At 40.4% G+C, this 22,607-nt stretch overlaps 1 long non-coding RNA gene across 1 annotated transcript; it reads left to right on the forward strand.

The window, feature by feature from the left end:
- Positions 1–442: 442 nt before the first annotated feature.
- Positions 443–8,680, forward strand: LOC145446600 (uncharacterized). Its single transcript, XR_013917321.1, has 3 exons — positions 443–562; positions 646–693; positions 8,331–8,680. It is a non-coding gene; the product is annotated as an uncharacterized LOC145446600 (long non-coding RNA).
- The last annotated feature ends 13,927 nt before the right edge of the window (positions 8,681–22,607 follow it).

Raw genomic sequence — 22,607 nt, forward strand, 5'->3', positions numbered from 1 at the left:
CATGTTGACTTCTCTGACGTACTTGTCGTGACGATAGCTCAGAGATTTTGTTTTGCGCTGTTTGTCTTCCTGTGCAATGAGTATGCAGTAAATGTTTTCGCTGTTGTTGATGTACTGTGACAAGCCGATGATTTCTGTTTTGAAAGTTTGTTCAATTTCTTGTAGTCCTCGACCACCTTTTTTTCTGGGGATGTACAGTCTTTGTGTATCAGATTTTGGGTGATGCATGTGGTGCATTGTCATCAATTTTCTCGTCTTTGTATCCAATTTTTTAATTTCATCTTTGCGCCAGTTCACCACACCAAAGCTATATCTCAAGACAGGCACTGCAAGACTGTTTATGGCATTGATTTTGTTTTTGGAATTGAGTTCAGTTTTGAGAATTGACTTGAGCCTGCTAATGTATTCCTTTTTCAGACTTGATTTCATTGCAGCATGTTTAATGTTGTTGCTTTCACAGATCCCTAGATATTTATAGTGATCTTCGGCATTCAATTCTGTTATGGTTTCACCCAGTTTGAAGCTCATGTCGCCAGTGCTGGTGACTCTTCCACGTCGTATGGTAAGTTTTGAGCATTTATCCAAACCAAATTTCATTTTTATATCTTCCGAAAACTTATGAACAATTTTCATTTGGTTATTCAGGTCTGCATCGGATTTCGCGTACAGTTTCAGATCATCCATGAACAAAAGGTGATGAATCTTTTGACCTTCAGAGTTTGCTGCTTTTTTCATCACGTATCCTGTTTCATTTGTTATTATTGTTATTATTATTATTATATCGCGATTCGGGTTTCTCTCGAAGTTAGTGACCTCTATTATATTTTCTGTGTAACATGCATGTAACGGTTTCGCATCGGCATTTTCGCTTCTGTGAATAACTAGTTTTTAGTCAGTTTTTCTCTAAAAGACTGAAATGAATAGAATACGCACTTTCTTGCCTGCTCGGAATTGAGCGTCAATGTGAGAATGCAAAACACAACACTGCATTCGTATAGTTATAATGTTGCCTGTAAACATACTCGACGTGTGCTCTCTTGAGAGACTATCTAATGGAAGTATTTTTTAGTAAAAATGTCACGATTTCTTAGAATTGTGCTTTATAGCCTAATACACAAATTTTCCAATCTACTCATAATTGCCTCGCGGGCCGGGGAAAACCATCTGGCGGGCCGGTATGATTGACACCCCTGGATTAAGGTAAACAGAAGTGCGACCAAAGATATATGAAATATATTCTTCGTGTAGCTCCATGTATTTTACAACAGTTTCGCATTGTCATTTCTGCCTCTGCAAATACTATTATTCGGTCCATTTTCCAGAAAACTCTGAACTCATTTTGCGCTTATTAACCTCCTCAGAATGTTATGTCAATGTCACCCGCTTGTTACTGATGGTTACTTGGGTTAGCCTACAACTCAACACTGCCGACATATGGTTATATCAATCTCAACTTCTGTTAGGAATGTACTGGATCATACAATAATTTTTCAATTTGCTGAGAATGGCCTCGCGGGCCGAATGAAATGGTCTGGCGGGCCGGATACGGCCCGCGGGCCGTGTGTTTGACACCCCTGCTCTACGGACTACTTGACTACGAAAAATAAGCAAATGCTAGATTGCAAAACATCAGTTTCAAACGTTGTGATGGGCCATCATATATACTGTGATGAAATATTTCATATAGGGGACAATGCGGTGTGAACGGAACCACGCAACCCTCTACCTAAATTGTATTCACTGATATTTTCATGAAATCATATTGACCACCTCATATCCACTGTGCGCGAAGCGCCGCAAAAATTCTGGGCTTTACTCAACTTTTCTGAAAATTTAATGTTGATACTCCGTGAAAACAGCCCCAAATTCCTCAGGCAATCTTCCTGATTGGAGGATGAAACTACTTCTACTTGGCAAACTGAAAATAGCGAAATGTAAGTAAGTAGATCACAAAATATTAGGAAGTAGAAGTAGAAATTGCAAAAATTAGTTCTACTTGGGTAAGTACTAGAAGTAAAGAAAAACTACTTCAGTACTTTAAAAAAGTAGAAGTAATTCGTTACTGACCACCTCTGCTATACAGTGCACTAAAACCTTGTTCGATTAAATAAGTTGTTGGATTTTTCACAAGATCTTTTAGTGCTTGGATGCCCAGGTCTTTATAAGAACCATCCAACACTCCCATCCAAAATACAGCTTATTGTCCTCGAGTTGAAAATGCTTCTGGCAGAAATCATTTTAAGAGTATGACACAAACGTGTCGGAGGCTCCAGTTAGTCGAAGGGAGCAAAAGTCACATGTTTGTTTTAATGCTTCTGCCAAATGGATTGTAAAATAAGCTCCAAAACTATCAAGGGGAGTAGGCACATTAGAACTCGCTACCTTGTGATACACTGCTCCAACTTGTGTTCTGTTTTTATTATGAATTCCCCATTTTCTGTCTCGCGAGTAAAGGAGAAGAGCAAAGAAAGTCACGATATACCAGTGTTCGGCTCGATTTAGCTGAATCTAACTTGAAAGTTCAGATGAGTTCAATAACCGTAAAGCAGTGGTTCTAAAACATTTTAGATCAAAGTTTAAATTTAGTTTTCGCGACTCAAGCCGCACACATAGAAAGAAAGCATTATTTAATATTAGTATGCTACGATTTTACGGTCATGCATGACATATAGAGAACGCGGAGACAACAATTGTAGACAACACAGCTCTACGAAACATGTCTGACGTACGCGAATTCAAAATGGAGCGGATTGTTTTCCTATGTGCGACGCATTTGTACTACTGTCTTTTTTCAAATTGCAAGAACGCGACTATTCGGAGCCGACTGCCTACCATTACGACTACCCAGCATTTGAATATTGAAAGTTTCAGACAAACAGTCACGGAAATATTTGGCCAAGGTGTTGTCGCCGCCAATACCAGCGGTATGTTGGTCAAAACTTGCAGTCTTCGTGTGTCCAGACGCAGAAGGGGTTGCCCTCAAAATGAATGTCTCTCATAGGCCCACATCGTCTCGTTGTACACCTCTGCACCAGAGCATACCAATTCCCAATGGGCTTTGACGGTGCTTCCAGACACACCAGTCGGGCTGATCTGATCATGAATTCAAACCAACTTGTGTAATACAATGGTCGGCACATTTTCATGATCAAGCAATATTTTATGCTTGTCTGCTTGTACCCGGCATCATGAGTTCATGACTATGACTATGTAAAACCAATTCACAGGAAATTGCGCGAGGCGCGAAGAATATTTTTTGCAAGAAATTCAATGAATATTACATGCATAGTAACAGATCGCTCTGGTGCCGTGGTGACCCACAATTATGCCCTTTGCGACCAATACTTTAAGAATCCATATGAAGGGGGAAATTTGCGTTACAGTAGCTTGTCAATGTGAGTCTGTAATGATGTTATTTACTACCATCTTTGTGTCTCATGCTAATTGAACCGTTATTATGAAAATATCATGATTGCTCAGAGACAGAAAGCAGAAAGTCAATTTTACGTCATTTTTCCGGCGTCCCGCGTCCCGCGTGCCTGCCACTGCACCCGCTTGCGAACCAGATTTCTGATTACGTATCATTATAGTGCGCAAATATTAATCCCCTACGGCTGGTGCGAGACAAAGTTATTATAAGCTACGATTAACAAGTTTACAATTGCATCGAAACGACGAAAGTTAGGAAGCCACTTCACTTGAATTTCATATTAAGTTTATTTGAATTATTCTACATCAGAAAAGTAACAATTAATTACGAATTTCATCCGCACGACGTTTGTAATCCGGTTTGCAATTTTTTTTACCTGGACAAGTGCGCACCACCCCACGGGTTGGCCATTGACCACCCCTGCAATAAATGATGTATAGCTGTTTATTCTTTCGAAAATTACAAATCTATGCAATGCATGGAACAACCTCTTATATTTTAATTTTCGAGTTGCGTCTGGGCTTGCGATGAGACCATGCTTGAATCAACAATATCAGTTTTAAAAACATTTCCTAACACTAGCCTGCATCATGTCATCATGATGAACGAATCTCACGTTGTTGCCTAGGATCATATCAACTAAATCAACGAATTTTCTTTAAATTTCGTAACGCTATTTCGTAGCACAGAAATGGATATTTCGAGGCTAGACGATTGCGTATGCGTGAAAGACTTCGCCGTGCTCGCCGAAAAGCGGGTACCGTCGAACAACATGGCGTATGCGAACACCGGAGCAATGGAAGAACAAACGCTCAGCGAAAACTGCAGCGCTTTTCGCAAGTGGCGCTTTCAACCGAGGTGTCTGCGGGATGTGTCGGATATATCTTTGAAATGCACCGTTCTTGGCCGAGACCTCAACTTCCCGATAGCGGTCGGTCCGACCGGTCAACTGAAAATGTTTTCGGACGCGGGAGAGGTCGACGCTGCTCGCGCGGCAGAAAGTCTCGGCACCGTGTTCACGGAAAGCATCTTTTCCTCAGTCAGGATCGACGACATAGCAGCCTCCACTCCAAACGGCATGAACTGGTTTCAGCTGTATATTCTCAAAGACCGGGATTTAACAAGGCGTCTCGTCGAAAGAGCTGAACGCAATGGGGTGAAAACTCTGGTAGTAACGGTGGACTGTCCGATACCAGGGAAACGGTTGCGTTACATGCAATATAAACCGATCACTATCAAGCTGGCGGAGTTTGAAGATTTGGAAGGTGACTGGATGACCATCGTAAACAGCGTGCGCGATTGCTGCTCTTCATGGGAAGACATAGACTGGCTTCGATCAGTCACGCGTTTACCGATTGTCATAAAAGGCGTGATAACGCCCAAATCAGCACTGGAAGCTATTAACCACGGTGCGTCGGCGGTTTGGGTTTCTAACCACGGCGGTAGGCAATTCGACGGGGTGCTACCATCCATTTACGCGTTACCGGGAGTAGTGCGAGCCGTCGAGGGAAAATGTCCCGTGTTTTTTGATGGGGGAGTCCGTACTGGAGGTGATGTCGCCAAGGCTATCGCGTTAGGAGCTGATTGTGTCTTCTTGGGGCGGCCGATAGTCTGGGGCGTTGGTAGTGGCGGGGAGGAAGGAGCTAAACGAGTGCTCGAAATACTCGTGGACGAGCTGTCGTCGTCAATGAAGCTTCTCGGCGTCACTTCAATCGAGGAGCTGAAGTCTGACAGAGATTTAGTTGTGCACGAGTCAAAAATCATCGCCAGTTTTTCATGACAATGATTTGCATCACGATCTCCGGAGCCTTCAGTGTAGCCTATTCATTTCATCTGAACATTTGTCACATATTAATCTGGTTTGATTTGAAGCGCGTGTTGTGTTCTGTGGCAGTATTGCTGGATTAGCAAGGAATAAGGCGGTGAATGGAATGCTGAGCTCGGATCATACCAACCAACCATAAACAATTGAGCATATTACGTTTCGCCCGAACTATAGCATCTCCAAAATTATGCAATTCCGCGCATTGAATTAGGATATGTGCGATTGCCGTCACGCATTTTCATAACTTTGGTCGAGAGTCGATTATCAACAACGAATGAGTTTAACAAGGGACCGACGAGACAAAACAAATTCCTTTGGGCAGGCTATCGTGCACATGTTTCGCACTGCTATGAGATGAGTGATGAGTAAACTGACAACGCCTCCTTTTTTTTTATTCCAACAGGTGCTTGCGCGGGGAAGGAAAATGACCTTTACTTATAGGGTAGAGTTATTTTAGGTAGGAATTAGGTCCGAAATATCGGCCGGAAAGTTTGGAAAATGCCTAAATTAATATTTCTATTTTAACACCAGTAACAAATTTATGAATATGTAATAAGGTCGTTTGCGCTGGCTCAACGCAAATCCAATCGGAAATCGTTGCCGACTTCCACCGTATATATTCGTTATTATGTGAAAATGAGCTTTCTAGCCAACCAATCACGCAACGAACAGAGTCATCGAGTCAGAGTGAACAGAGCCATTGAGTTCATTGAGCGCAAGTCCTGAACATATATTCAAATGCGGGTACAACGAGATTGCATAACTTTTATGCCAGCGGCTCTTTACCAGGGGTCCATGAACCTAAGGTTGCATTTAAAACAGATGGTGTTTTATAACGCTTTGTTTAAAACAATGTCTTTAAAAAAATGTTTTTTTTTTCAAACGTTGTATAGTTATGCCATAAATGTGCAATTATTTTGAAAAAGCATATAGTGTGTGCATACGGACGATTTAAACCCGATATAGCGGACATACACGAAATAGAAAGGCTGAAACCCTCGAAATCGTCATCGATTCAACAGTTATAGCACGTATAGTTATGGATCATTGGCACGGAATGGATGTTTTGATGATGACGGCCGCGACCGTAAAATTGCTGCGTAGTGATATAGACCTGGTCAAAGATATTTTTTTCGTCCGTTAAAGTCGGGGATCTGAAGCCTTTTTGTCAAATGCGGCATATTCACCCTATATTTTCAATTGTCAATGTACTTCCACTGCTACGTCACAATTAAAGATTCATGACGTCACGGCTCGATAAAAAAATATTTAAAAAACATATTTGAAACAAGGGCCAAATTCTAACTATATGTTTGTTTTAAATGCAACCGTATGTATATAGCGTTGATAATAAAATATTCCAAAGGTATGGACTTGAAGGTAACATATTGGAGTCATTTGACTAGTACCGCCCGCGAGCGATCAAAACTTTTGCATCTGGCCGCGACCAATGTTTTGTTTGGCATCCCTGACCCCTGGTGTAAACGAACACAATATATATTGGTATTCTAGTTAACTTTTAGATGGTACTGATAGTCAATAATATCATTAATATTTTATTACATTTGTTAACATGTGTAAGTTTTGCTTCATTGCAATGATATGGCCGCAAAAATTGCTAAAGACATTACGCATAGGTAGATGAATCTTCGAAAATATATTCAGTTATCGTGAAACAGAAGCTATTTCATTCAGTATTTTGTCGTAGACTCTGAATCGAATCAGTCAGGTACTTAGGGTTGCATTTAAAACAAAAATCAATTTAAAACAAGCATGTTTCAAACAAGGCCCTGATTTAAAACATGTTTTTTATTGTTTTTTATGGCGTGACGAGTATTCAATTGTGACGTCATAATGGATTGACATTGACAATTGAAAATACGGGTAAAAATAGCTCCTTTGACGAAGTATATGTGCTATTGCTGTTGAACCGACTATTTTGAGGGTTCCAACCATCCCATCGCTATATAAGTCGGCTATATCGGGTGGTAATTGTCCGTAGGCTCATACAACTTGTTTTTTGCAAAGTATTTACACAATTATTCCATAATTTTACAACTTGGCTACTCGGCTAGAATGTACCCAGAGCTACTGGGAACCTGACAGCGTCATCTATACGTCTGGATGCATCGGTTTTAACTTTCGGGTCAGCTGCGAGGAAATCTGATGGATATCGAGTTTTGGTTAAGAAATTATTTTGACAATTCGCTTTATTGGAAGCTCCAGACGGGTGTGGATTTGCAGGTGCTACAGCTGTGTAACATAGCATTATACGCTATATCGCCAGGGTATGTGGCATAGATATTGTAAAATAGGTTAGAGCAGCGACTTCAGTTATCGGGTCCATTGAAAGTGGAAATTTTCCAATTCTGATATTTGTCAGATTTTCGATCTATCCAACTGTCAGGAGAAAATGGCTACTGTCTTCTAGGTCCAGCTGAAATGAGAGACTCTGCGGGTACAACGATTATATTGCAACAAATGCAGGCACATTGGCGCACATATACAGCAAACGCTTCAAAATACGTCAATATATATACACACGACTGTAAGCATGGCTGGTCTTTCCATCAGGAGGTCACAGCCTAATATTTCTCTATACAACAGGGCGGCTACTCTTTTACGGCAGATAATTTCATGCCGCAGCCTTGCCACTAGCCGGCCAATAGCTGGGCTAACGTATGGCGCCGACACTATGGTTTTGCTCGTGAGTAGTCAGATTCTGTGATGTCCTATGGCCTCTGATCTGCAAGACCCCCGTGTATTCACTGATCTACTGTGGATTGTGGATATCGAATGAAAAATATGACATTCATTCACCAGTACACCCATATCTGCACCAATTCACAATGGGCGAGGATAAAGGCAACAAGAAGCGGTCAAGGTTACAGTGACTTGCGTTGAGACAAACGTTTTCATCTACTAACTATGCAGTGAAAGGGCAAACAAAAAATACATCAAAAATACCAAGTGACAGAAAAAAATACAGAGAAAGACGATCAAATGACGTGAAATATCAAACAATTAGGTGTGACCGATTACATCAAACTGTCCTAATTAATATTTCTTTTTCAGGTCTATACATACTATGAAGTTGGACTCGTCTATGCCATAACATCAAATATCAAACCAATACCATATACCTTATCACAAACACGGATGAAACTTGAAAGAAATGAGAACGATCCGTGGGGAAGTGATTGAAGGAACTTCGTTGGGTAATGGTGAGCTGAAGGCAATGAATATCGACAAAGAATGAACTGGTCATGAAGTCATGAAACAAATGAAATTGGAAACCACATAAAATAAGCAGGCAAGCGCGACATCAAATTATTAGTTTAGCATGGATAGATTTGTCGATTGCAATGATATTCTACGTAAATGCACAATTCAGCTACCATCAGTCCGGTTGCATGCTGCTCTATCAAAAAAATTTGAGGAATTTTCATGTTGGAAGGTAGTAGTATTGCATACAGTTGAATCGAGAAAGTTCCTGATATTAGAAGGCTTTCTGCAAGAATAAGCAAAACAATATAAGATTTGTTGATGTGACCGCTCAAGGTAGCGTCATAGAATACACCAGCGGTGGTCAGCAACGAAGTACTTCTACATTTTCAATGTACTCAAGTCGTTTTACTCTACTTGTAGTACTTACTCAAGTAAATCTAACTATCTTCTGCTAATTCTACTTCGTCATATTTTGAGACTTACTTAGTTTTTGCTATTAACAGTTTATCAAATAGAAGTACTATGTTAATCCAATGAAAGAGAGAGAGAGAGAGAGAGAGAGAGAGGGATGGGGGGAGAGAGCGATTTCCAGACTACAACGGTCCATGACAGAGAATTTATTAGGGATGGTGTGAACCTCTGAAAGGTTCTGGTTCGTTTGAACGCGAACCTTTGTGAAAGGTTACCAGTGTTGGGATCAAGTCACTACCTTCGAATCACGAGTCATCTCGAGTCATTGCACATTTTGACTCGAGTCAAGTCAAGTCATTCGATTTTTGAAGGTGACTCGAGTCAAGTCGATGAGTCAAGTCAAGTCACGAGTCAGGTCACAATTCAATTCAAGTTGATTTTTCGTAGTACGAGGCAAAATTACTTTATTGCATTTTGATAGCTGTTTGAAAGTTGCCATTTATTTTGAAGGGAGGGATGAATACAGAGGTATATAAACATGCAAGAAGGCGTCGTTTCGCTCACGCATATGTATAACTGCTAAACTACATATAAGTAACTGTATAGCCTCAGTCTCAGCCAACAGAGAGAATAGAATACGAAACCGCAGAAAGTTAAAACGAATTGATCTGATGCAATGCAGTATAGCCCCCGACAAAACAGTGAGTTACAATTCAAGCCTGCGCCGATGGTCGACGAGTAATATAAACTTATAAACAATTATTAAAATAATAATTAAATCATACAAGAGGGTTGGTTAAGATAGGTAACGACCACAATAAGCAGTATATAGAACAGAGATAGATGCTTTGCCATCAGATCACTTTACTACTAGTTTACGACATTGTAAGCAGTCAGATGCGATCGCTTCGTTTGCAGTCAATTTATTTGTGATAGAATAATGGAGGCTCAGAAAAACGTACAATCATAAAGCGATTGGTCACGCTCACGGGTCACACCAGCGTATCGCGAACAATCCGAACATATGCAAGATCAGCCATTTTTATGGACACCGTAACTTGATGACTTGAAATTTACTCCTCAATTTTGCTTCTAGTCGCAAGGGCCAATCCACATTTCTGAAACCCCGAGTCAAGTCAAGTCATTTTTGCAAAGTGACTCGAGTCAACGGTCAAGTCACGTCATACTAAAAAAATGAGTCGAGTCATCCCAACACTGGTGTGAACGCGAACGTGAACCTATGACGTCACGTGACGTCATAGCCGTAATTCCAACCCTACATGTCGGTAAAGTAATGGAATAAGGTACATGATAACTAGCGACGACTCGGGCCACATCATGCCACAATGCTGAATTAGCCTACCGCCCTACATGCTGACTTTACGTCACCTAATATATCCTCTGGAACAATCAAGTGCTATAATAATTCTATAAAATCAATATCTTCTGCGATTTGCCAACGCAATTTCAACGAGGACTCTGGTAGACCTGACAGATGTATTTTTAAGAGTGAAACAACGGTTTCTATATTCGCGCCAGATAGACTCTTATCTCAAACTCAAGTCATACATTAGCCAACACGTATCCAATAAGGATATCAAATCAAGATAAATCCCGCACGCCTGATAAGTTTTTTTACATTAGACATCCATGCCTTCTTAATTTCATTCTCGTTGATGTCAATTATTGATGGTTAACTAAGCACAATTCGTTTACTTCCTATATGTAGTGTGTTTCGTTCTTGCAATTGCGTGATTGTGGGCAAAGCTCACAGCAGAAAGGCACTAAAGATTCACAAACGCAAAGCTGAATATTCCAGGCAAACTTTCGAGCGAATAGTTTTTGAAATTGGCAAGATGTATGCTCGTTTCGGGCTAGGTTTCTTATTATGCTGCCAGCGCCTTGCGGAAAGTGGTGCAAAGTTGAAAAGCCAAGAACTTCACCCACAGACACATTAGAATGACGTGAAACATTGTAATACACGAAAAAGGTCCACATTACCGAACCTACTAAGGTTCGTTTGTGAAGGCGAATCACCAAATTTCCAAGGTTCACACACAGAACGAGAACGCTTACCTCGCGTTCACACCATCCCTAGTATTTATCAGGGTTGCAACCAAGTAACAAGGCTCCGAGACAAAAGTCAATCTTAGTTTTGATTCGAGTCAAGCCAAGTCTTTTTCAAGTCACCACCGAGTCAAGTCCGAGTCCAAGTCAGCGAGCAGAGAGTCGATTCCGACTCATGGTATTATGACTCGAGTTTGAGTCTAAGTCATTTTGTTGACTGCTCACTTTCCAGGTAAATCTTGCTGAACCCACTTTTTATAACTTCGTTTGGTTATATCGAATGGTTCGCATTAATAATATACTAATGTTCCTGACTTTTAGCAGTTTCTAGTCGCGTTCTCAAGTACCAGTACCAATAGACGAAATCCCATGGTTATTTCACTATTCTTCCAAATTACAATGAAATGTCGGCATTGGCCGTCTGAGTCTCGACTTGGTTCGAGTCATGCGCAATGACTCGAGTTCAAGTCGAGTCAATACACAGATTGACTCGAGTCGAGTCATTTCCATATTTTCAGAAAATGACTCTAGCCAAGTCAAGTCATCAGAAAATCGTGACTCGAGTCATTACAACCCTGGTATTTATCACTGTTTTCCAAAACCACTTAATTATACTTACCTGAAGAGCTTCTTGGAGGTAACAGAACTTCAGCATACAATTGAGTGGTATATTCATATTGAAATGAACCCGAATATTTTGGGTTGACACACGTCAGGGGTAATCGTCAGCAACTAGTAGAGAATAGGAAATAACATTGTATGTCAACAATTGTATCACAAAATATGACGTCACCAGCAGGAAATTTCGAATAAGAGAGCGTTCAATATACTATTTTAGATGGTACACAAACTCTTTTTGATGACACAGCCTTGGCTGGTGTATTTTGATAAAAGTAGGGTCCAAGGAACAAAAATGAGAGTGTGAACGGCTCCTCCCAACGACGCGTGTACCATCTATAAATAGTACATTGAACGCTCTCTTATTCGAAATTTCATGCTGGTGACGTCACATTTGTGATACGGTTGTTGATATTCTATGTTGTTTCCAATTCTCTGCTAGTTGCTGACGATTATCCCTGACGAGTGTCTGCCGAAAATATTCGGGTTCATTTCAATATGAATATACTATTCAAATACTTACCTAGTAGTTCTAAAATACAGCAAATGCTACTTCTACTTAAAGTAGTATCGAGCCGTTTTGAAATGCACTACTTCTACTCGTACTTGAGTAGGATTCTTGACTACTTTGACCACCTCTGGAAATCTGGAATACTACTTTCAATCGAAATTTCAAGAAATGTTAGTTGTTATACCATACCGATCTGCAATGATGAGTAGACACGCAGTAGGCGCTACAGAACCCCTTTTCACAGCGTTCACACATCACCCAATCCGTAAGAAACTGGTAACTACGATGGCATCTGTGACGGAAAAAAGAAAGAGAATGTCATACGTTTCACCAACGCAGAGTCGGAAGTGCAGGCAAGCGGTTGATGTCACCAAACGTCTTTCGACGCATGAATTGTTCAAAAACTATTTCATAAATAAGTCAATGCTGTCAATCTAGACAAATAGGCAACTGAAGGGGTGCTTAATATCTGACAACTTGAAACCACATTCTTGAGTCACACTGATCGTAATTTGAGACCCAACAAGGCTCGATTGTACATCGAATTTGAGTAATTGAATAGTATATTCAATCATTTATACTGCTGCAGTGAACCCTAATATTTTCGGCTGACAATCGTCAGGAAATTGGAAATAACATTGTATATCAACAATCGCATCACAAAATATTACGTCACCGGCATGAAATTTCCAATAATCGGGGCGAAAAGACCTTAATGTACTATTTTTAAATAGTACACGAACTCCTTCTGTATGCACAGGCTTATTGGTTAGCTCTCTCTTCGCCCCGATCATTATTAGAAATTTCATGCCGGTGACGTCTTATTTTGAGATACGATTGTTGATATACAATGTTCTTTCCAATTCTCCACTAGTTTCTGACGATTAATCCTTGACGAGTGTCAACCGATAATATACGAGTTCAAATTCGATATAAAATATACCATTCAATTGTATATTGAAATTATGTAGGCTACCTCCAAGAAGATCTTCGAATTTGAATAAGCAAGTCATTTAAATATGGTAAAACAGAGCCCGAAAATTACTCCATATATAGTGCTCATTATACGTAGCCTACTTCCTTACGAGCACTGGAATAGTTTACCGATTTGACATTAAACTGGGTTTGACAGTACTAGATATAGGCTTGGGAAAGAAGTTGCTGCAAAATTATGGTCATAGAATAGCCTGTTAAACATATGTTGGACTCAACATGACTAGTGGATGCTATGAATAGCAATCGGGAACACTTCAGAACACCATCAACAAGCTGTTGACAACAGCAACGGAAAGATATGTTGTGGAGACATTCACTATGATGTATGTACAAGAAAATATGGAGATAGTTACCTCATCCCATAATGTGACGGATCAGCAGAGAATGCCTTACTTTCTTTTGGTATCTGTAATCATAATGTGACAATTTCGTCGATTCATAATCAATTCGCAAAATTTCCTTATAACTTCAACCAGATATAGTCTAGGAACCAAGCTTATTCAGAGGTGGTCAGTAACTACTTCTACTTTTTGAAGTGCTCAAGTACCTTTCTTCCACTTGCAGTACTTCCTCAAGCAAATCCATTTTTTCTACTTGTACTTACCCTTCGTCATATTTTGTGACTTGATTATTTACTTTTCGCTATTACAATTTGTCAAGTTGAAGTGTTAAGTACTGCCAATGAGAGAGGGATACCGTGACGGAGAAATTCATGATATTTTTTTTTGTGTAGAGACCAAAAATTTCGCTATGCTTCGTGCGGACTAGATATGGAGTGACCATTATCTTTACACGAAAGCCTTGGTCAATGGACCTGTAATTTATGCATGGTTAATGTGTGCAATTTCAGGCCGAATAGTCACTACAAAGACAATTTCATTAGAACAAATAGAGCGCAGCAAAACATTTGGATCTATACGATCCACCATATATTCAGATGCCTTCCTAATCGCGCAAAGCAATAATGTACGATACAATTCATCCGTATCGTTCACCAATTTGTCATTGACCATACTTTTGAATCTCTTGCGGGCGCAGTAAAGTAGGCAGTTAAATTTGGCCCATGGCCCATGAGTTATACTGTTTCAACTTGACATATCAACAAAATTGTAGACTTACTGGTACTCGTTTAACAGGTTCCCGATGTTTTCCCTCGAGTGGCCTGTAAGGAAAAATGTTCATATAATTATTGAAAACTTGCATTGGAAATGTTCTTCAAATCTCAATGGTAGTGTCTTGTGACTTTGATTGTCGTTTCACAAAGATAACGAATGTGATGTGAACTCTAGTCATACTGTGTGCTAATGGATATGGCCATGAGAAAGCAAGTGTGCCGATATGCACACACCCGATGTTTGCTTTCTTAGATCCTTAGTCTACATCATAAAGATCATAAGCGGTGTCACACCAGCTCGTATAGGCAAACACCTCGTGATTTAATTGCCCCGGGAATAGATGGACACCTGCATCTGAATTTACGTTATTGAATATACACGTACGAATATACTATACGTATTGGATGAACCTACACATTAGATATGCTGACTACTTTGATGAACTCTGTGTAGAGATATAAAATGCATTTGCACACGGTGTACAGATTAATCATGCAACAAGAATATATTACCTTGTTATTGTCACAGGTAAAGTGGAAGGATCTGACAGGCCACGGTTTGACATTTCCGCACTCTGTGAAATATTAGTAGATCTATGTATCATTTCACGTATATTCAGGACCGAAACAGCACTTCATCATGCCCCTTAAAACATTGGTTTTGGGCTCCCTAAAGGATAATTGACCAACGTTACGTAGAACTTTGAGCCCAGACACCCTTTCTACGACGGGCCTATCGACTTATAACACAGTCATCACATATCCCAATGTTATATAATTCAAATAGCAAATTCCGTCGATAATATTAGAAATTCCATACATTACTATCGGTTTTTGATGCCCTCTCAGCACACATGATCAGATTTACCGATGGAGTTGATGCAGGTGGTGTCTTAAAAATTTAGGTCACTCCACTATAATTACACATAGAGGGGGCCCATTGTTATATATATTACTTTGTTGTGGGTTGTTAATATTCGTGACCGCCCGTCAGGATTGTCGCTATAGTCAAAATGTATATTAGAATGGCAGGAACATATCCGATTACAAGGACAGAGCTATTCGACGCCGGTTTATGGACAATGGACGATAGCAATAATCAAGCACATAATATGCCACAATATTAATTTAATGAATCATTGCTGATGATATGAATAATTTTTGCACTGGTCGGAAATGTATCAATGATTTTGCTTTCCAACTGACTAGACGTTCATGTTGGCGATCGGCAGTTTTGTGGCACTATACAAAATAATTCATTATTTGCGTAGGACTAATAAAAATGAATCTCGCAGTTCAGTTCAGTTTATCAAGAATTTCACAAGATCAAAGACCACAAGATTGCAATACAAGGAAAAGATTAGAAGGACTCAAAGCGACTTGGTCAAATCAAACAATCTTACTCGCACTCGCACTCGCACTCCTACGAACCTTTTAAAAACGGTAAAAGGGTGTCAGATGAAGCATGCACAGTCCGCAGCACTCAGTGATAAATAGCCAACACAATTATAGCAAAATACGGATGTTTAATCGGTCGTTCGACATAACATAGCTGCAAGGCCTACCCTGGGATCATTGCATATATTTGGCATGGTAAGTCATACATTATGAACACATGATAAAATTATTCAAGCTGGTGTGGATATGAACAACTCAATTGTGTCATATGTTGACATCACAGTACAATGCATATCATGCATTTTCTAGCATGTCACCTACTTGATCTGGCCCATCCATACCAAAATCCCGCGAAGCCACACGTCCCACATCTTTGCTCCAATGTCGCCTGAGAGCAGTTGAAGGTTGGATTAGACACAGTCTGAATAGGTATTGTACTTACTTCGCAAGAATAAGATTATCATACCAGAAGTGTGAGAAACGAAAATGGCATCAAACGAATTGTGAACTGCATTCTAACCTGTTCTGAATAACTGCAGCTGGGTTCGGTGATATATTGCTAGAGTGCTGGTCCGGGTTGTGGGAGCTCTGAACGGTTGTATCCATGTTGGTGTATGATTCTTGCGAATCTTCTAATTCACATGGATTTTTAAGGTAAAGATTGAGACTCAATTCCTGGGGTCGGTCAGTCTGCCTATCTTGTGGGCTAATTTCGCCCAATATTGGTGCAAAATCCAGAGGCGATTTTTCCTTATGTTTGCGGTTGAACAGACTTTCGTTGGAATGCTCGCAATTTCTCAGTGTGTGAGGTTGGGAAATGTCCTCACATGGTGGTGGGCAAGCATTAAGTCTGACAGATGAGAGACTTGATCTGCTATCCGAGTCAAGGATTTTTACTTCCGATTCATCAGCAGCGAAATACTGAGGTGTGCTGCAATCTCCGTGAGCAGCCTCCAACCCTCCAGTTGCCTTCAGATCTTTTTGTATCTTACTGCTTGTGAATGACACATTTTCGTTCCATGAATTTATAACATCCGCTCTTTTCATTGTCTCCCGTGGCTCCGCATTTCCACTAGATCCTTCATTTTCCTCAGTCCGCAGGTTTGTTGTGCATTCCCATTTGTTATGCAAGTTTTGGAGATCCGAGATCTTACTGGTACAGCCCACCGCGTCATGCTTTTGGCCTTGAAGATCGCAAGAGGGCGGAGACTCAAAAATTTTTACACCTTTCGAATTTTGCGACAACATTCCATTCTCCCATACAGGCTGTTCCGTGTCTTCTTGATATAGAAAATATTCAACACCAGAGCTTCCCTGCTTTCCAGCATCATTCCACGTATATTCGCAGTTTAGGAAGGCTTTATTCTTCATAATATCCGATGATTCCCTTGAGGATGCATGTCTACCTGACCCGTTGTAATAATCTAGATCATGACCAACCGTATTTCCATCTATCTCGGCATGCGAGTGAAATGGACATGCCGCTTTGTCTGCCCATGCCTGTGCCTCTGCGTTTGCTTCTTCAAATCCAACGTCTTGCGCAATGACTGTGGTACTATTACACAGCAACACCTCATCTGATTCAGCTACGGCGATTGTGGGAATATAACACCCTTCCTCTTGAAATTCATATTTCTCTCGGCGTGGTACAATGGCTCTACGAAAGGAAGCTCCCATGGATGTTTTCTCCGGTAATTTGTCTGATAAGCAACGGTAAGTATATTTCATGAGATACACAGTACGTTTGTTGTATAAATCAATTCGTGAACAAACAATTTTTGATCTGAAAATATAAAACATCGGGAGATGTTATATCGGTGATATCAGTATCGGCTCAAAACATTTTGACATTGTTCGGGCTCACATCTAGTCGAATAAGCTACCCACGGACTACGTCACTTACGTGGGCAGGATTTGTTACGGCACAATTGATTAGCATAGCTAATACTCAGAGAAGATTGGAACAAACTACTTCTGCTTTTCCTGAGTTTTCAATTAGGCTTTGCCTACATGCATTACTTACTCAAGTGGAAAGATAGGCCTAGAATACTTACCTTTTTACTTACTTGAGAGTCGCTACTTCAACTTCTACAGTATAAATTTCTGAGGTTAGCTCTACTACTACTCAGAGGTGGCAGTCACGAAGTACTTCTTCGATCTCGAAGTACATAAGTAGCTTTCTTCCACTTGGAATATACTCACTCAAGTAAATCCGATTTTCCGTTACGTCCACGTCTACTTCGCTATACTCTGTGATCTTCTTACATACCTTTCGTTATTTATAGTTTGCCAAGTAGAAGTATTATATTCCTCCGGCGAGAGAGAGAGAGAGAGAAAGACGGAACAGACTCCGAAGAGAACCAGGAAGGATTTAGCAGCACATGGCGTGTCTTAATGTGGGAAAAGTGGTCATTGACTTTTGAGCTTTTATTGGATTTTAATCTATATTTTTCTTTTTTTAATTGCGTTTTTCTTTTTGTACAGGCTATCATTACTTTTAGGTTTCTAGTGAACCTGGATTCTTTTGTCTGGAGCGCATTCACACTGAATTTATCTTAAAACCAAGTGCAGTATTGCCTCTATTTACCGGAATTAAGTTGAATGTAAATAACATTTTATACGATCTACCATATTTTAGTTAACGTACTAATCGCGCAAAGCGTTCATGCAGTTTCCGGTACAACTTCTGCGTTGTGCTCTTCGTGTCACCTGTACTGGCCTTATAATACAGAGGAGGGTGACGTTCCATGACATTTTCTGAAACGGGCCGCTCGGTTAAACCCAAGTTAAGAACCACTGTTCCATAGCAAAACTTTTTTTGCATCCCGTGATGCGGTCTAATTCTTGCTGCGGAATTCGCAGCACGAACACAGCTTTTTGCATCGTTCACATGGATCAGTTTCCAGCTTTAGACAGGCCATAACAGCGTTCTGTTTCATGTTTTGGTGCCTTTTAAAAGTACTATTTCCACTCTTACTTTAGTTCATTGTTGCGTTGCTACCTCTATTTGAATAGCTTGCTTGGCGAGTTTGACCACCTCTGGGTCTATAATTAAGTACCGATGATAAATACCAGCGAAGCAATGTTCACGAATCCGACCTTTCTACCGACAATCACTTCAAAAACATCACACAGTTATTGCCATAGTTCATGTAGAACTGGACAAAGCCTGAAACAAAGCCTCTCGCCATATATGGCAAGTCTCGACTACGATAGCATTAAATTGCTGTACTCTTTGCAATCGATTATGATCATACATAGGGATCACCCATCCCTGCTCTGACACCAACTGAAGAAATTGTGTTGGATAGGGATCAAAGTATAATACAGTGATAAGATCCTCACCACCTCATTCTTCTCATAGGCATTGAATTATACGGTTCAGTTATTCCGCCTCGGCGTCGCTGACTGAGTGGACTGGAGCCTAAATATCTCACAGAAATCGGAGTAGGAATCCAAGAACTAAAACATAACAAGCCGTCGGCTATCAACTGGGCATCGGTCTATTTATCTATTTGTTGAATTAGATGTGTTTGCATAACTTGCGATGAATTGCTTTTTGTGTCGTTGGGGTTACGGTTCCATCATAACAGCAGCATAATTATGGGCGTAGCCAAGAACTAGATTTTCGACTGGGTCATGTGACTTATTTCTCTCGTATTGTTATATTTTTCAATGCCTATTCGTATCGTCATGCCAAAGCGCATATTAGTAGGCGAACATCCCGCCCATTTATTTATCCTGGCCACGCCTATGAACATTGATGGGTACAGTGATACTTAGCCTACTTTTGAGACCGCCACCTTCCATTCGGAATCTATATGCGACATACTTATGATCGTACGTAATGTTCAATGCTACCACACTCAGCTTATTCCTGCCTGTCACTATAATTACTTCATTACGGTCAACTGTATTCACAATGGCGACGATACATATGGGTGTATTAGATTTATGTAACTAAAACCGATGATGACTGTGCTATATCCTTTTACTAGTTCGTCGTGACAGTCGCAAGATGTTCCAATCACCACTCGTCGGGTAAGGGGCAGAGGTGGTCAAAGTAGTCAATAAAGCTACTCAAGTAGAAGTAAAAGTAGCGACGAAAAAATCTACTCAAGTACGAGTAGAAGTACTTCTTCCATGAGGAACCTAAAACTACTTGAAGTAGAAGTAGAATTGACTGACTTTAAAAGTACTCAAGTAAGTAAGTAGTTGTGAAAACGATCCTAATTCGTTCACATGGATTGTAAAAAGGTGCAAATTGAGCTATGCGAAAGGTGATGAGCTTGATTCATATTGATGCATACCAGCAGGCATCCAATTTTCGATAGCATAAGGATAAGCATTCGTCCGCATCATGGGATAAAAATGATAGTATTGATATGGCAAATGCGATACTAATCCTCTGTTTACTCAAACAGCACGATTTAGAAATTATCATTGTATTGCCCACTTCCCCATATTATAAGGCCTTATAAGTTTAGTTGAAGAGCAATACGGAGATGGTGTGTTGGATACGGTGTAAACACATTGTGCGATTAGTAAACGTTAATAGAAAATATGGTGTACCGTAAAAATGATATATTGTGTAGCTTTATTTCTGGAAATTGAAGGCATTACTACACTTGCTTTTATACTTCAACATGTACGTTATCCAGACAAAAGAACTGATATTAATTAGAAATCAAAATATATGGTACTGGGAATAAAAAGTGAAATATAAATCTAAAAACGGAACACGTATTTAATGTCTTTAGTCCAGAAAGTTTCGAAGGTTGGTATGCTAAAACAGCTCTAAAACTAAAGAAAAATCAGAGTCCACCTTTCCAGATTAGTACACGCCATGGACGGCTAGATTACGATATGATAAGTAAATGCTAGATTGCGAAGCATCAGTTACAAACATTACGATAAGCCATATATACTGTGATGAAATATTTGATATGGCGAAGGGTGACAATGCGGTGTGAGCGGAACCACGCCAACCCGCTATACCTAAATTATATTCACCGATACTTTCGTGAAATCATACTGGATACTCCGCATTCTCTGAGCGTGAAGCGCGACCAAAATTCTAGGCTTAACTCGACTTTTATGGAAATTAAATGTCGATACTCCGTGGAAACAGCCCCGAAATTTCTCAGGCTATCTTCCTGATTGAAGGATTAAACTACTTCTACTTGACAAACTGAAAATAGCGAAAAGTAAGTAAGTAGATCACAAAATATTATGAAGTAGAAGTAGAAGTATTGAAATTTAGATCTACTTGAGTAAGTACCAGAAGTAGAGGAAAACTACTTGAGTACTTCAAAAAAGTAGAAGTACTTCGTTACTGGCCACCTCTGGTAAGGGGGCCATCTGTGGTTGCCACTGTCGTTATTGTATCAAACATTAGTAAACGAACCTTACAGACCAATACATTTATAAGCTGATTCATTACATAATATTTTTGCTAATAGTATTCTATGGACATTCAATTATTCGTATCGGTCATCAACTTGATCAATGATGGATAAAGAAAGTAACGCACAAACATTCATTCACCTCGAATGCAAGTGAGTGTTATAGGCTATAACTGATCATATTTTGGCTCCCTGGCAGAAGTATTTCACGACTGATATGAATGCGCACTGGAAGCTTCCCCCAAGATCTGCTATCATTGCAACACTGACCAACGGGATACATAGCCTACTTATTTTTCCGTTAATACTGTAATATGTTTCAACTAAATTTCCGCAACCGCTTATGTGCTGTCTCCGCATGCGTGATGCTCGGGCTAATGGCGATCATTAACCGACTCCGCGATGCGAATTCTTCACACGACTGCGTGTTTGCACCAAAGCGTTGTATGCTGCTGTCTGCGTAATCTTTCGGCTTATCAGCAAATATGGCCCCATAGGGTTGCCATACGTTCTCTCGGAAATGTCAGAAATGTGAGAGCTTTAAATGCGTCCGGGGAGGGATACTAAAATATGACGAAATTTCCGGAATTTTGTTACATTGGACTCCGAGTATTTTCAGGATGCTAGCTCGTCTAAACGTCGTGCTATGTAGATCGCCCTGCGACCTCTCGGGGTTCATACACTTATAGCATATATAATGTCTCGTTATGGTACATCGCCCCACTCTGTATATCACGTGAGTAGTTATATAGATCGGTCTGGGGGTGCCTGGGGCTCTTATGGGCCCGCTCGCATGCGGCTGGGAAACTCGTGTTGGCATGCGGCTCTTATTTCTTATGGGCCCGCTCGCATGCGGCTATTGCGTCTTATGGCCCCTCTTGCACGGTAACTCTTTTCAGTATAGGACCCGCTCGCATGCGGCTGGGAAACTCGTGTTGGCATGCGGCTCTTATGTGTTATGGGTGAGTTGGCATGCGGCTATTGCGTCTTATGGCGGGGGTGGCATGCGGCTATTGTGTCTTGTGGTCGCAGATCTCTGGTGATTCGCTAAGTGTTCTTATGGGTGCGGTCATGAATCGCCCTTTCGGGTATAGTCAACTCTCGCGCTGTGTTGAATAGGTATCAGGAATAGTAAATAGTCACGTGATTGATTCTTAGTTAATGTGTATATTACAAATTATTAAATATGACCGATTCGAGTTAATCCCAACGTTTACGGTGAGTACGACAATGATATATCGTTATTCTTGTGGCGGGGGTGGCATGCGGCTATTGTGTCTTATGGGTGCGACCGTGAATCGCCCTTTCGGGTATAGGCATCTCTCTCGCCCGGTGTTGAATATGTATCAAGTAAATAGTCATGTGATTGATCCTTAGTTAATGTGTATATTCCAAATTACGGCGAGTACGACAATGATATATCGTTATTCTTATGGACGCGGCGATGATTCGTACTTTCGGGTATAGACTGCGGGCGGAATGTCGTACTTTCAACAAAAAAGGCGTGAATATAGTTTGCAAAATCTAGGAATTACTCGCATGGTAATGTTTGAGTAATTAGATTACCCCAGAGCCGGCGTAGACGGCGATTCGATTACCAACAA

Source organism: Botryllus schlosseri, chromosome 9, assembly GCF_051294905.1.
Source record: "Botryllus schlosseri isolate E-star chromosome 9, Bs_hap1, whole genome shotgun sequence".
In the NCBI taxonomy this organism is placed as follows: domain Eukaryota; kingdom Metazoa; phylum Chordata; class Ascidiacea; order Stolidobranchia; family Styelidae; genus Botryllus; species Botryllus schlosseri.